The following is a 15,326-nucleotide window of genomic DNA, read 5'->3' as shown; positions in this document are numbered from 1 at the left end:
CGCTTTTGACCTGCTTTGTTTCCTATTGTCACATGTGATTGGTGTGTTGTTGAACATGAAAGATGACAAGTTCCTATACCTGCTGCTATACTATACCTAAATGGCTGTCAATGGTCTCTGATCTTCTGTTACTCAATAGCTTGATCATTCTGTGGTCTCCATGGAACATATCATTTATTCATATTAATCCGGCAAGTATGACAATGTAAATGATGTCAATCTGGCATGAAAACCCTTAGCATTTAAATGTATTTCGCTTGAAGTACAATGTTGGTCCAGTATGTGTGTATTTGTGTGAATATGTGTGCCTATACGACATGAAAGTGACTCGCCATTACATCATTCTTCCAGGGTCAGTCCCCTAATTATTTTGAATGGGCTTGGCGATCATATATTACATTCGTGAAAACGCAGTTGTTTAAGATATATATTTATCAAAGTATATTTATGATTGTGGCCAAATTTACTCCTGCCAGATGCCTTTTTATATAATGTTGTGCTGACGAACATTGTGCTACATTTTTGCCCTTTTAAGGCCATTCAAAAAGCTAACAAACGTTAGAAAACTACAGGGCTACATCCTTGAAAATGTTGCGGCACTTTCGATGCACATTGACACAACCATTGGAACAAAGTGTTGTTGTTTCGTAAACTCCATGTACAGTTGGATGAGATCACGGATGGCCAGCGATCAAGTGTCAGGGTCAGGCACACAACAAGTCTCTGTGGCGCAATTGGTTAGTGCGTTAGACTGTTAATCTAAAGGTTGGTGGTTCGAGCCCACCCAGGGACGAGAGTTTTCAGTTTGTTGTGCTCCATGATGCGGATGTGACATCCTGGACCTGTAATGAGATTCCCTGTTACTTTGTCCTGCTGAGGGTCAATGCCAACACAAGCCTCTCTCGTGCAATCAGTTAGTGTGTTTGACAATCTATCTAAAGATTGGTGCTTCGACACCACCCATGGATGACATTTTTCAGATTGTAGCGATGTGAAACTTCCTGACTTGTAGTGAGCTTCCATGAGACTTTGGCCTGCTGAGGGTGAATATAATCACAAGTCTCTGTGGCGCAATTGGTTAGCGCCTTAGGCCGTTAGTTTAAAGGTTGGTGATTTGAGCCCACCCAGAGATGCTATCATTCCATTTATACTGATGTGGTAAGACCTTCCTGGATTTACAGTAAACTCGCTTTTGACCTGCTTTGTTTCCTATTGTCACATGTGATTGGTGTGTTGTTGAACATGAAAGATGACAAGTTCCTATACCTGCTGCTATACTATACCTAAATGGCTGTCAATGGTCTCTGATCTTCTGTTACTCAATAGCTTGATCATTCTGTGGTCTCCATGGAACATATCATTTATTCATATTAATCCGGCAAGTATGACAATGTAAATGATGTCAATCTGGCATGAAAACCCTTAGCATTTAAATGTATTTCGCTTGAAGTACAATGTTGGTCCAGTATGTGTGTATTTGTGTGAATATGTGTGCCTATACGACATGAAAGTGACTCGCCATTACATCATTCTTCCAGGGTCAGTCCCCTAATTATTTTGAATGGGCTTGGCGATCATATATTACATTCGTGAAAACGCAGTTGTTTAAGATATATATTTATCAAAGTATATTTATGATTGTGGCCAAATTTACTCCTGCCAGATGCCTTTTTATATAATGTTGTGCTGACGAACATTGTGCTACATTTTTGCCCTTTTAAGGCCATTCAAAAAGCTAACAAACGTTAGAAAACTACAGGGCTACATCCTTGAAAATGTTGCGGCACTTTCGATGCACATTGACACAACCATTGGAACAAAGTGTTGTTGTTTCGTAAACTCCATGTACAGTTGGATGAGATCACGGATGGCCAGCGATCAAGTGTCAGGGTCAGGCACACAACAAGTCTCTGTGGCGCAATTGGTTAGTGCGTTAGACTGTTAATCTAAAGGTTGGTGGTTCGATCCCACCCAGGGACTTGAGTTTTCAGTTTGTTGTGCTCCATGATGCGGATGTGACATCCTGGACCTGTAATGAGATTCCCTGTTACTTTGTCCTGCTGAGGGTCAATGCCAACACAAGCCTCTCTAGTGCTATCAGTTAGTGTGTTTGACAAGCTATCTAAAGATTGGTGCTTCGACACCACCCATGGATGACATTTTTCATATTGTAGCGATGTTAAACCTAGTGAGCTTCCATGAGACTTTGGCCTGCTGAGGGTGAATATAATCACAAGTCTCTGTGGTGCAATTGGTTAGCTCCTTAGGCCGTTAGTTTAAAGGTTGGTGATTTGAGCCCACCCAGAGATGCTATCATTCCATTTATACTGATGTGGAAAGACCTTCCTGGATTTACAGTAAACTCGCTTTTGACCTGCTTTGTTTCCTATTGTCACATGTGATTGGTGTGTTGTTGAACATGAAAGATGACAAGTTCCTATACCTGCTGCCACAAGTCTCTGTGGCGCAATTGGTTAGCGCGTTAGACTGTTAATCTAAAGGTTGGTGGTTCGATCCCACCCAGGGACGAGAGTTTTCAGTTTGTTGTGCTCCATGATGCGGATGTGACATCCTGGACCTGTAATGAGATTCCCTGTTACTTTGTCCTGCTGAGGGTCAATGCCAACACAAGCCTCTCTCGTGCAATCAGTTAGTGTGTTTGACAATCTATCTAAAGATTGGTGCTTCGACACCACCCATGGATGACATTTTTCAGATTGTAGCGATGTGAAACTTCCTGACTTGTAGTGAGCTTCCATGAGACTTTGGCCTGCTGAGGGTGAATATAATCACAAGTCTCTGTGGCGCAATTGGTTAGCGCCTTAGGCCGTTAGTTTAAAGGTTGGTGATTTGAGCCCACCCAGAGATGCTATCTTTCCATTTATAGTGATGTGGTAAGACCTTCCTGGATTTACAGTAAACTCGCTTTTGACCTGCTTTGTTTCCTATTGTAACATGTGATTGGTGTGTTGTTGAACATGAAAGATGACAAGTTCCAATACCTGCTGCTATACTATACCTAAATGGCTGTCAATGGTCTCTGATCTTCTGTTACTCAATAGCTTGATCATTCTGTGGTCTCCATGCAACATATCATTTATTCATATTAATCCGGCAAGTATGACAATGTAAATGATGTCAATCTGGCATGAAAACCCTTAGCATTTAAATGTATTTCGCTTGAAGTACAATGTTGGTCCAGTATGTGTGTATTTGTGTGAATATGTGTGCCTATTCGACATGAAAGTGACTCGCCATTACATCATTCTTCCAGGGTCAGTCCCCTAATTATTTTGAATGGGCTTGGCGATCATATATTACATTCGTGAAAACGCAGTTGTTTAAGATATATATTTATCAAAGTATATTTATGATTGTGGCCAAATTTACTCCTGCCAGATGCCTTTTTATATAATGTTGTGCTGACGAACATTGTGCTACATTTTTGCCCTTTTAAGGCCATTCAAAAAGCTAACAAACGTTAGAAAACTACAGGGCTACATCCTTGAAAATGTTGCGGCACTTTCGATGCACATTGACACAACCATTGGAACAAAGTGTTGTTGTTTCGTAAACTCCATGTACAGTTGGATGAGATCACGGATGGCCAGCGATCAAGTGTCAGGGTCAGACACACAAAAAGTCACTGTGGCGCAATTGGTTAGCGCTTTAGACTGTTAATCTAAAGGTTGGTGGTTCGAGCCCACCCTGGGATGAGAGTTTTCAGATTGTTGTGCTCCATGATGCAGATGTGACATCCTGGACCTGTAATGAGATTCCCTGTTACTTTGTCCTGCTGAGGGTCAATGCCAACACAAGCCTCTCTAGTGCAATCAGTTAGTGTGTTTGACAATCTATCTAAAGATTGGTGCTTCAACACCACCCATGGATGACATTTTTCAGATGGTAGCGATGTGAAACTTCCTGACTTGTAGTGAGCTTCCATGAGACTTTGGCCTGCTGAGGGTGAATATAATCACAAGTCTCTGTGGCGCAATTGGTTAGCGCCTTAGGCCGTTAGTTTAAAGGTTGGTGATGTGAGCCCACCCAGAGATGCTGTCTTTCCATTTATAGTGATGTGGAAAGACCTTCCTGGATTTACAGTAAGCTCGCTTTTGACCTGCTTTGTTTCCTATTGTCACATGTGATTGGTGTGTTGTTGAACATGAAAGATGACAAGTTCCTATACCTGCTGCTATACTATACCTAAATGGCTGTCAATGGTCTCTGATCTTCTGTTACTCAATAGCTTGATCATTCTGTGGTCTCCATGGAACATATCATTTATTCATATTAATCCGGCAAGTATGACAATGTAAATGATGTCAATCTGGCATGAAAACCCTTAGCATTTAAATGTATTTCGCTTGAAGTACAATGTTGGTCCAGTATGTGTGTATTTGTGTGAATATGTGTGCCTATACGACATGAAAGTGACTCGCCATTACATCATTCTTCCAGGGTCAGTCCCCTAATTATTTTGAATGGGCTTGGCGATCATATATTACATTCGTGAAAACGCAGTTGTTTAAGATATATATTTGTCAAAGTATATTTATGATTGTGGCCAAATTTACTCCTGCCAGATGCCTTTTTATATAATGTTGTGCTGACGAACATTGTGCTACATTTTTGCCCTTTTAAGGCCATTCAAAAAGCTAACGAACGTTAGAAAACTACAGGGCTACATCCTTGAAAATGTTGCGGCACTTTCGATGCACATTGACACAACCATTGGAACAAAGTGTTGTTGTTTCGTAAACTCCATGTACAGTTGGATGAGATCACGGATGGCCAGCGATCAAGTGTCAGGGTCAGACACACAACAAGTCTCTGTGGCGCAATTGGTTAGCGCGTTAGACTGTTAATCTAAAGGTTGGTGGTTCGAGCCCACCCAGGGAGGAGAGTTTTCAGTTCGTTGTGCTCCATGATGCGGATGTGACATCCTGGACCTGTAATGAGATTCCCTGTTACTTTGTCCTGCTGAGGGTCAATGCCAACACAAGCCTCTCTAGTGCAATCAGTTAGTGTGTTTGACAATCTATCTAAAGATTGGTGCTTCGACACCACCCAAGGATGACATTTTTCAGATGGTAGCGATGTGAAACTTCCTGACTTGTAGTGAGCTTCCATGAGACTTTGGCCTGCTGAGGGTGAATATAATCACAAGTCTCTGTGGTGCAATTTGTTAGCGCCTTAGGCCGTTAGTTTAAAGGTTGGTGATTTGAGCCCACCCAGAGATGCTATCATTCCATTTATACTGATGTGGAAAGACCTTCCTGGATTTACAGTAAACTCGCTTTTGACCTGCTTTGTTTCCTATTGTCACATGTGATTGGTGTGTTGTTGAACATGAAAGATGACAAGTTCCTATACCTGCTGCTATACTATACCTAAATGGCTGTCAATGGTCTCTGATCTTCTGTTACTCAATAGCTTGATCATTCTGTGGTCTCCATGGAACATATCATTTATTCATATTAATCCGGCAAGTATGACAATGTAAATGATGTCAATCTGGCATGAAAACCCTTAGCATTTAAATGTATTTCGCTTGAAGTACAATGTTGGTCCAGTATGTGTGTATTTGTGTGAATATGTGTGCCTATACGACATGAAAGTGACTCGCCATTACATCATTCTTCCAGTGTCAGTCCCCTAATTATTTTGAATGGGCTTGGCGATCATATATTACATTCGTGAAAACGCAGTTGTTTAAGATATATATTTATCAAAGTATATTTATGATTGTGGCCAAATTTACTCCTGCCAGATGCCTTTTTATATAATGTTGTGCTGACGAACATTGTGCTTTTTTGAACATTTTTGCCCTTTTAAGGCCATTCAAAAAGCTAACAAACGTTAGAAAACTACAGGGCTACATCCTTGAAAATGTTGCGGCACTTTCGATGCACATTGACACAACCATTGGAACAAAGTGTTGTTGTTTCGTAAACTCCATGTACAGTTGGATGAGATCACGGATGGCCAGCGATCAAGTGTCAGGGTCAGACACACAACAAGTCTCTGTGGCGCAATTGGTTAGCGCGTTAGACTGTTAATCTAAAGGTTGGTGGTTCGAGCCCACCCAGGGACGAGAGTTTTCAGTTTGTTGTGCTCCATGATGCGGATGTGACATCCTGGACCTGTAATGAGATTCCCTGTTACTTTGTCCTGCTGAGGGTCAATGCCAACACAAGCCTCTCTAGTGCAATCAGTTAGTGTATTTGACAATCTATCTAAAGATTGGTGCTTCGACACCACCCATGGATGACATTTTTCAGATGGTAGCGAAGTGAAACTTCCTGACTTGTAGTGAGCTTCCATGAGACTTTGGCCTGCTGAGGGTGAATATAATCACAAGTCTCTGTGGTGCAATTGGTTAGCGCCTTAGGCCGTTAGTTTAAAGGTTGGTGATTTGAGCCCACCCAGAGATGCTATCATTCCATTTATACTGATGTGGAAAGACCTTCCTGGATTTACAGTAAGCTTGCTTTTGACCTGCTTTGTTTCCTATTGTCACATGTGATTGGTGTGTTGTTGAACATGAAAGATGACAAGTTCCTATACCTGCTGCTATACTATACCTAAATGGCTGTCAGTGGTCTCTGATCTTCTGTTACTCAATAGCTTGATCATTCTGTGGTCTCCATGGAACATATCATTTATTCATATTAATCCGGCAAGTATGACAATGTAAATGATGTCAATCTGGCATGAAAACCCTTAGCATTTCAATGTATTTCGCTTGAAGGACAATGTTGGTCCAGTATGTGTGTGTTTGTGTGAATATGTGTGCCTATACGCCATGAAAGTGACTCGCCATTACATCATTCTTCCGGGGTCAGTCCCCTAATTATTTTGAATGGGCTTGGCGATCATATATTACATTCGTGAAAACGCTGTTGTTTAAGATATATATTTATCAAATTATATTTGTGATTGTGGCCAAATTTACTCCTGCCAGATGCCTTTTTATATAATGTTGTGCTGACGAACATTGTGCTACATTTTTGCCCTTTTAAGGCCATTCAAAAAGCTAACAAACGTTAGAAAACTACATGGTTACTTCCTTGAAAATGTTGCGGCACTTTCGATGCACGTTGACACAACCATTGGAACAAAGTGTTGTTGTTTCGTAAACTCCATGTACAGTTGGATGAGATCACGGATGGCCAGCGATCAAGTGTCAGGGTCAGACACACAACAAGTCTCTGTGGCGCAATTGGTTAGCGCGTTAGACTGTTAATCTAAAGGTTGGTGGTTCGAGCCCACCCAGGGATGAGAGTTTTCAGTTTGTTGTGCGCCATGATGCGGATTTGACATCCTGGACCTGTAATGAGATTCCCTGTTACTTTGTCCTGCTGAGGGTCAATGCCAACACAAGCCTCTCTAGTGCTATCAGTTAGTGTGTTTGACAAGCTATCTAAAGATTGGTGCTTCGACACCACTCATGGATGACATTTTTCATATTGTAGCGATGTTAAACCTAGTGAGCTTCCATGAGACTTTGGCCTGCTGAGGGTGAATATAATCACAAGTCTCTGTGGTGCAATTGGTTAGCGCCTTAGGCCGTTAGTTTAAAGGTTGGTGATTTGAGCCCACCCAGAGATGCTATCATTCCATTTATACTGATGTGGAAAGACCTTCCTGGATTTACAGTAAACTCGCTTTTGACCTGCTTTGTTTCCTATTGTCACATGTGATTGGTGTGTTGTTGAACATGAAAGATGACAAGTTCCTATACCTGCTGCTATACTATACCTAAATGGCTGTCAATGGTCTCTGATCTTCTGTTACTCAATAGCTTGATCATTCTGTGGTCTCCATGGAACATATCATTTATTCATATTAATCCGGCAAGTATGACAATGTAAATGATGTCAATCTGGCATGAAAACCCTTAGCATTTAAATGTATTTCGCTTGAAGTACAATGTTGGTCCAGTATGTGTGTATTTGTGTGAATATGTGTGCCTATACGACATGAAAGTGACTCGCCATTACATCATTCTTCCAGGGTCAGTCCCCTAATTATTTTGAATGGGCTTGGCGATCATATATTACATTCGTGAAAACGCAGTTGTTTAAGATATATATTTATCAAAGTATATTTATGATTGTGGCCAAATTTACTCCTGCCAGATGCCTTTTTATATAATGTTGTGCTGACGAACATTGTGCTACATTTTTGCCCTTTTAAGGCCATTCAAAAAGCTAACAAACGTTAGAAAACTACAGGGCTACATCCTTGAAAATGTTGCGGCACTTTCGATGCACATTGACACAACCATTGGAACAAAGTGTTGTTGTTTCGTAAACTCCATGTACAGTTGGATGAGATCACGGATGGCCAGCGATCAAGTGTCAGGGACAGACACACAACAAGTCTCTGTGGCGCAATTGGTTAGCGCGTTAGACTGTTAATCTAAAGGTTGGTGGTTCGAGCCCACCCAGGGACGAGAGTTTTCAGTTTGTTGTGCTCCATGATGCGGATGTGACATCCTGGACCTGTAATGAGATTCCCTGTTACTTTGTCCTGCTGAGGGTCAATGCCAACACAAGCCTCTCTAGTGCAATCAGTTAGTGTATTTGACAATCTATCTAAAGATTGGTGCTTCGACACCACCCATGGATGACATTTTTCAGATGGTAGCGAAGTGAAACTTCCTGACTTGTAGTGAGCTTCCATGAGACTTTGGCCTGCTGAGGGTGACTATAATCACAAGTCTCTGTGGTGCAATTGGTTAGCGCCTTAGGCCGTTAGTTTAAAGGTTGGTGATTTGAGCCCACCCAGAGATGCTATCATTCCATTTATACTGATGTGGAAAGACCTTCCTGGATTTACAGTAAGCTCGCTTTTGACCTGCTTTGTTTCCTATTGTCACATGTGATTGGTGTGTTGTTGAACATGAAAGATGACAAGTTCCTATACCTGCTGCTATACTATACCTAAATGGCTGTCAGTGGTCTCTGATCTTCTGTTACTCAATAGCTTGATCATTCTGTGGTCTCCATGGAACATATCATTTATTCATATTAATCCGGCAAGTATGACAATGTAAATGATGTCAATCTGGCATGAAAACCCTTAGCATTTCAATGTATTTCGCTTGAAGGACAATGTTGGTCCAGTATGTGTGTGTTTGTGTGAATATGTGTGCCTATACGCCATGAAAGTGACTCGCCATTACATCATTCTTCCGGGGTCAGTCCCCTAATTATTTTGAATGGGCTTGGCGATCATATATTACATTCGTGAAAACGCTGTTGTTTAAGATATATATTTATCAAATTATATTTGTGATTGTGGCCAAATTTACTCCTGCCAGATGCCTTTTTATATAATGTTGTGCTGACGAACATTGTGCTACATTTTTGCCCTTTTAAGGCCATTCAAAAAGCTAACAAACGTTAGAAAACTACATGGTTACCTCCTTGAAAATGTTGCGGCACTTTCGATGCACGTTGACACAACCATTGGAACAAAGTGTTGTTGTTTCGTAAACTCCATGTACAGTTGGATGAGATCACGGATGGCCAGCGATCAAGTGTCAGGGTCAGACACACAACAAGTCTCTGTGGCGCAATTGGTTAGCGCGTTAGACTGTTAATCTAAAGGTTGGTGGTTCGAGCCCACCCAGGGATGAGAGTTTTCAGTTTGTTGTGCGCCATGATGCGGATTTGACATCCTGGACCTGTAATGAGATTCCCTGTTACTTTGTCCTGCTGAGGGTCAATGCCAACACAAGCCTCTCTAGTGCTATCAGTTAGTGTGTTTGACAAGCTATCTAAAGATTGGTGCTTCGACACCACTCATGGATGACATTTTTCATATTGTAGCGATGTTAAACCTAGTGAGCTTCCATGAGACTTTGGCCTGCTGAGGGTGAATATAATCACAAGTCTCTGTGGTGCAATTGGTTAGCGCCTTAGGCCGTTAGTTTAAAGGTTGGTGATTTGAGCCCACCCAGAGATGCTATCATTCCATTTATACTGATGTGGAAAGACCTTCCTGGATTTACAGTAAACTCGCTTTTGACCTGCTTTGTTTCCTATTGTCACATGTGATTGGTGTGTTGTTGAACATGAAAGATGACAAGTTCCTATACCTGCTGCTATACTATACCTAAATGGCTGTCAATGGTCTCTGATCTTCTGTTACTCAATAGCTTGATCATTCTGTGGTCTCCATGGAACATATCATTTATTCATATTAATCCGGCAAGTATGACAATGTAAATGATGTCAATCTGGCATGAAAACCCTTAGCATTTAAATGTATTTCGCTTGAAGTACAATGTTGGTCCAGTATGTGTGTATTTGTGTGAATATGTGTGCCTATACGACATGAAAGTGACTCGCCATTACATCATTCTTCCAGGGTCAGTCCCCTAATTATTTTGAATGGGCTTGGCGATCATATATTACATTCGTGAAAACGCAGTTGTTTAAGATATATATTTATCAAAGTATATTTATGATTGTGGCCAAATTTACTCCTGCCAGATGCCTTTTTATATAATGTTGTGCTGACGAACATTGTGCTACATTTTTGCCCTTTTAAGGCCATTCAAAAAGCTAACAAACGTTAGAAAACTACAGGGCTACATCCTTGAAAATGTTGCGGCACTTTCGATGCACATTGACACAACCATTGGAACAAAGTGTTGTTGTTTCGTAAACTCCATGTACAGTTGGATGAGATCACGGATGGCCAGCGATCAAGTGTCAGGGTCAGACACACAACAAGTCTCTGTGGCGCAATTGGTTAGCGCGTTAGACTGTTAATCTAAAGGTTGGTGGTTCGAGCCCACCCAGGGACGAGAGTTTTCAGTTTGTTGTGCTCCATGATGCGGATGTGACATCCTGGACCTGTAATGAGATTCCCTGTTACTTTGTCCTGCTGAGGGTCAATGCCAACACAAGCCTCTCTAGTGCAATCAGTTAGTGTGTTTGACAATCTATCTAAAGATTGGTGCTTCGACACCACCCATGGATGACATTTTTCAGATGGTAGCGATGTGAAACTTCCTGACTTGTAGTGAGCTTCCATGAGACTTTGGCCTGCTGAGGGTGAATATAATCACAAGTCTCTGTGGTGCAATTGGTTAGCGCCTTAGGCCGTTAGTTTAAAGGTTGGTGATTTGAGCCCACCCAGAGATGCTATCATTCCATTTATACTGATGTGGAAAGACCTTCCTGGATTTACAGTAAGCTCGCTTTTGACCTGCTTTGTTTCCTATTGTCACATGTGATTGGTGTGTTGTTGAACATGAAAGATGACAAGTTCCTATACCTGCTGCTATACTATACCTAAATGGCTGTCAGTGGTCTCTGATCTTCTGTTACTCAATAGCTTGATCATTCTGTGGTCTCCATGGAACATATCATTTATTCATATTAATCCGGCAAGTATGACAATGTAAATGATGTCAATCTGGCATGAAAACCCTTAGCATTTAAATGTATTTCGCTTGAAGGACAATGTTGGTCCAGTATGTGTGTGTTTGTGTGAATATGTGTGCCTATACGCCATGAACGTGACTCGCCATTACATCATTCTTCCAGGGTCAGTCCCCTAATTATTTTGAATGGGCTTGGCGATCATATATTACATTCGTGAAAACGCAGTTGTTTAAGATATATATTTATCAAATTATATTTGTGATTGTGGCTGAATTTACTCCTGCCAGATGCCTTTTTATATAATGTTGAGCTGACGAACATTGTGCTACATTTTTGCCCTTTTAAGGCCATTCAAAAAGCTAACAAACGTTAGAAAACTACAGGGCTACTTCCTTGAAAATGTTGCGGCACTTTCGATGCACGTTGACACAACCATTGGAACAAAGTGTTGTTGTTTCGTAAACTCCATGTACAGTTGGATGAGATCACGGATGGCCAGTGATCAAGTGTCAGGGTCAGACACACAACAAGTCTCTGTGGCGCAATTGGTTAGCGCGTTAGACTGTTAATCTAAAGGTTGGTGGTTCGAGCCCACCCAGGGACGAGAGTTTTCAGTTTGTTGTGCTCCATGATGCGGATGTGACATCCTGGACCTGTAATGAGATTCCCTGTTACTTTGTCCTGCTGAGGGTCAATGCCAACACAAGCCTCTCTAGTGCAGTCAGTTAGTGTGTTTGACAATCTATCTAAAGATTGGTTCTTCGACACCACCCATGGATGACATTTTTCAGATGGTAGCGATGTGAAACTTCCTGACTTGTAGTGAGCTTCCATGAGACTTTGGCCTGCTGAGGGTGAATATAATCACAAGTCTCTGTGGCGCAATTGGTTAGCGCCTTAGGCCGTTAGTTTAAAGGTTGGTGATTTGAGCCCACCCAGAGATGCTATCTTCCCATTTATAGTGATGTGGAAAGACCTTCCTGGATTTACAGTAAGCTCGCTTTTGACCTACTTTGTTTCCTATTGTCACATGTGATTGGTGTGTTGTTGAACATGAAAGATGACAAGTTCCTATACCTGCTGCTATACTATACCTAAATGGCTGTCAATGGTCTCTGATCTTCTGTTACTCAATAGCTTGATCATTCTGTGGTCTCCATGCAACATATCATTTATTCATATTAATCCGGCAAGTATGACAATGTAAATGATGTCAATCTGGCATGAAAACCCTTAGCATTTAAATGTATTTCGCTTGAAGTACAATGTTGGTCCAGTATGTGTGTATTTGTGTGAATATGTGTGCCTATTCGACATGAAAGTGACTCGCCATTACATCATTCTTCCAGGGTCAGTCCCCTAATTATTTTGAATGGGCTTGGCGATCATATATTACATTCGTGAAAACGCAGTTGTTTAAGATATATATTTGTCAAAGTATATTTATGATTGTGGCCAAATTTACTCCTGCCAGATGCCTTTTTATAAAATGTTGTGCTGACGAACATTGTGCTACATTTTTGCCCTTTTAAGGCCATTCAAAAAGCTAACAAACGTTAGAAAACTACAGGGCTACATCCTTGAAAATGTTGCGGCACTTTCGATGCACATTGACACAACCATTGGAACAAAGTGTTGTTGTTTCGTAAACTCCATGTACAGTTGGATGAGATCACGGATGGCCAGCGATCAAGTGTCAGGGTCAGACACACAAAAAGTCACTGTGGCGCAATTGGTTAGCGCGTTAGACTGTTAATCTAAAGGTTGGTGGTTCGAGCCCACCCTGGGATGAGAGTTTTCAGATTGTTGTGCTCCATGATGCAGATGTGACATCCTGGACCTGTAATGAGATTCCCTGTTACTTTGTCCTGCTGAGGGTCAATGCCAACACAAGCCTCTCTAGTGCAATCAGTTAGTGTGTTTGACAATCTATCTAAAGATTGGTTCTTCGACACCACCCATGGATGACATTTTTCAGATGGTAGCGATGTGAAACTTCCTGACTTGTAGTGAGCTTCCATGAGACTTTGGCCTGCTGAGGGTGAATATAATCACAAGTCTCTGTGGCGCAATTGGTTAGCGCCTTAGGCCGTTAGTTTAAAGGTTGGTGATTTGAGCCCACCCAGAGATGCTATCTTTCCATTTATAGTCATGTGGAAAGACCTTCCTGGATTTACAGTAAGCTCGCTTTTGACCTGCTTTGTTTCCTATTGTCACATGTGATTGGTGTGTTGTTGAACATGAAAGATGACAAGTTCCTATACCTGCTGCTATACTATACCTAAATGGCTGTCAATGGTCTCTGATCTTCTGTTACTCAATAGCTTGATCATTCTGTGGTCTCCATGGAACATATCATTTATTCATATTAATCCGGCAAGTATGACAATGTAAATGATGTCAATCTGGCATGAAAACCCTTAGCATTTAAATGTATTTCGCTTGAAGTACAATGTTGGTCCAGTATGTGTGTATTTGTGTGAATATGTGTGCCTATACGACATGAAAGTGACTCGCCATTACATCATTCTTCCAGGGTCAGTCCCCTAATTATTTTGAATGGGCTTGGCGATCATATATTACATTCGTGAAAACGCAGTTGTTTAAGATATATATTTGTCAAAGTATATTTATGATTGTGGCCAAATTTACTCCTGCCAGATGCCTTTTTATAAAATGTTGTGCTGACGAACATTGTGCTACATTTTTGCCCTTTTAAGGCCATTCAAAAAGCTAACAAACGTTAGAAAACTACAGGGCTACATCCTTGAAAATGTTGCGGCACTTTCGATGCACATTGACACAACCATTGGAACAAAGTGTTGTTGTTTCGTAAACTCCATGTACAGTTGGATGAGATCACGGATGGCCAGCGATCAAGTGTCAGGGTCAGACACCCAAAAGTCTCTGTGGCGCAATTGGTTAGTGCGTTAGACTGTTAATCTAAAGGTTGGTGGTTCGAGCCCACCCAGGGACGAGAGTTTTCAGTTTGTTGTGCTCCATGATGCGGATGTGACATCCTGGACCTGTAATGAGATTCCCTGTTACTTTGTCCTGCTGAGGGTCAATGCCAACACAAGCCTCTCTAGTGCAATCAGTTAGTGTGTTTGACAATCTATCTAAAGATTGGTGCTTCGACACCACCCATGGATGACATTTTTCAGATGGTAGCGATGTGAAACTTCCTGACTTGTAGTGAGCTTCCATGAGACTTTGGCCTGCTGAGGGTGAATATAATCACAAGTCTCTGTGGCGCAATTGGTTAGCGCCTTAGGCCGTTAGTTTAAAGGTTGGTGATTTGAGCCCACCCAGAGATGCTATCTTTCCATTTATAGTGATGTGGAAAGACCTTCCTGGATTTACAGTAAGCTCGCTTTTGACCTGCTTTGTTTCCTATTGTCACATGTGATTGGTGTGTTGTTGAACATGAAAGATGACAAGTTCCTATACCTGCTGTTATACTATACCTAAATGGCTGTCAATGGTCTCTGATCTTCTGTTACTCAATAGCTTGATCATTCTGTGGTCTCCATGGAACATATCATTTATTCATATTAATCCGGCAAGTATGACAATGTAAATGATGTCAATCTGGCATGAAAACCCTTAGCATTTAAATGTATTTCGCTTGAAGTACAATGTTGGTCCAGTATGTGTGTATTTGTGTGAATATGTGTGCCTATACGACATGAAAGTGACTCGCCATTACATCATTCTTCCAGGGTCAGTCCCCTAATTATTTTGAATGGGCTTGGCGATCATATATTACATTCGTGAAAACGCAGTTGTTTAAGATATATATTTGTCAAAGTATATTTATGATTGTGGCCAAATTTACTCCTGCCAGATGCCTTTTTATAAAATGTTTTGCTGACGAACATTGTGCTACATTTTTGCCCTTTTAAGGCCATTCAAAAA

General features: G+C 41.3%; 10 non-coding genes across 10 annotated transcripts; all 10 read left to right on the top strand.

Moving 5' to 3' along the window:
* The first annotated feature begins 719 nt into the window (after positions 1 to 719).
* On the top strand, positions 720 to 793 carry trnan-guu (transfer RNA asparagine (anticodon GUU)). Its single transcript has one exon. It is a non-coding gene; the product is annotated as a tRNA-Asn (tRNA).
* A 1,113-nt stretch (positions 794 to 1,906) lies between these two features.
* On the top strand, positions 1,907 to 1,980 carry trnan-guu (transfer RNA asparagine (anticodon GUU)). Its single transcript has one exon. It is a non-coding gene; the product is annotated as a tRNA-Asn (tRNA).
* A 475-nt stretch (positions 1,981 to 2,455) lies between these two features.
* Positions 2,456 to 2,529, top strand: trnan-guu (transfer RNA asparagine (anticodon GUU)). Its single transcript has one exon. It is a non-coding gene; the product is annotated as a tRNA-Asn (tRNA).
* Positions 2,530 to 6,023: 3,494 nt separating this feature from the next.
* On the top strand, positions 6,024 to 6,097 carry trnan-guu (transfer RNA asparagine (anticodon GUU)). The gene has a single exon. It is a non-coding gene; the product is annotated as a tRNA-Asn (tRNA).
* Positions 6,098 to 7,210: 1,113 nt separating this feature from the next.
* Positions 7,211 to 7,284, top strand: trnan-guu (transfer RNA asparagine (anticodon GUU)). The gene has a single exon. It is a non-coding gene; the product is annotated as a tRNA-Asn (tRNA).
* A 1,103-nt stretch (positions 7,285 to 8,387) lies between these two features.
* On the top strand, positions 8,388 to 8,461 carry trnan-guu (transfer RNA asparagine (anticodon GUU)). Its single transcript has one exon. It is a non-coding gene; the product is annotated as a tRNA-Asn (tRNA).
* A 1,113-nt stretch (positions 8,462 to 9,574) lies between these two features.
* On the top strand, positions 9,575 to 9,648 carry trnan-guu (transfer RNA asparagine (anticodon GUU)). Its single transcript has one exon. It is a non-coding gene; the product is annotated as a tRNA-Asn (tRNA).
* A 1,103-nt stretch (positions 9,649 to 10,751) lies between these two features.
* On the top strand, positions 10,752 to 10,825 carry trnan-guu (transfer RNA asparagine (anticodon GUU)). The gene has a single exon. It is a non-coding gene; the product is annotated as a tRNA-Asn (tRNA).
* A 1,113-nt stretch (positions 10,826 to 11,938) lies between these two features.
* On the top strand, positions 11,939 to 12,012 carry trnan-guu (transfer RNA asparagine (anticodon GUU)). The gene has a single exon. It is a non-coding gene; the product is annotated as a tRNA-Asn (tRNA).
* A 2,299-nt stretch (positions 12,013 to 14,311) lies between these two features.
* Positions 14,312 to 14,385, top strand: trnan-guu (transfer RNA asparagine (anticodon GUU)). Its single transcript has one exon. It is a non-coding gene; the product is annotated as a tRNA-Asn (tRNA).
* Positions 14,386 to 15,326: the final 941 nt, after the last annotated feature.

The sequence above is a fragment of the Salmo salar genome, chromosome 07 (assembly GCF_965601325.2).
Source record: "Salmo salar chromosome 07, fSalSal1, whole genome shotgun sequence".
Lineage (NCBI taxonomy): Eukaryota > Metazoa > Chordata > Actinopteri > Salmoniformes > Salmonidae > Salmo > Salmo salar.
This window is presented reverse-complemented; position numbering and strand designations above follow the sequence as displayed.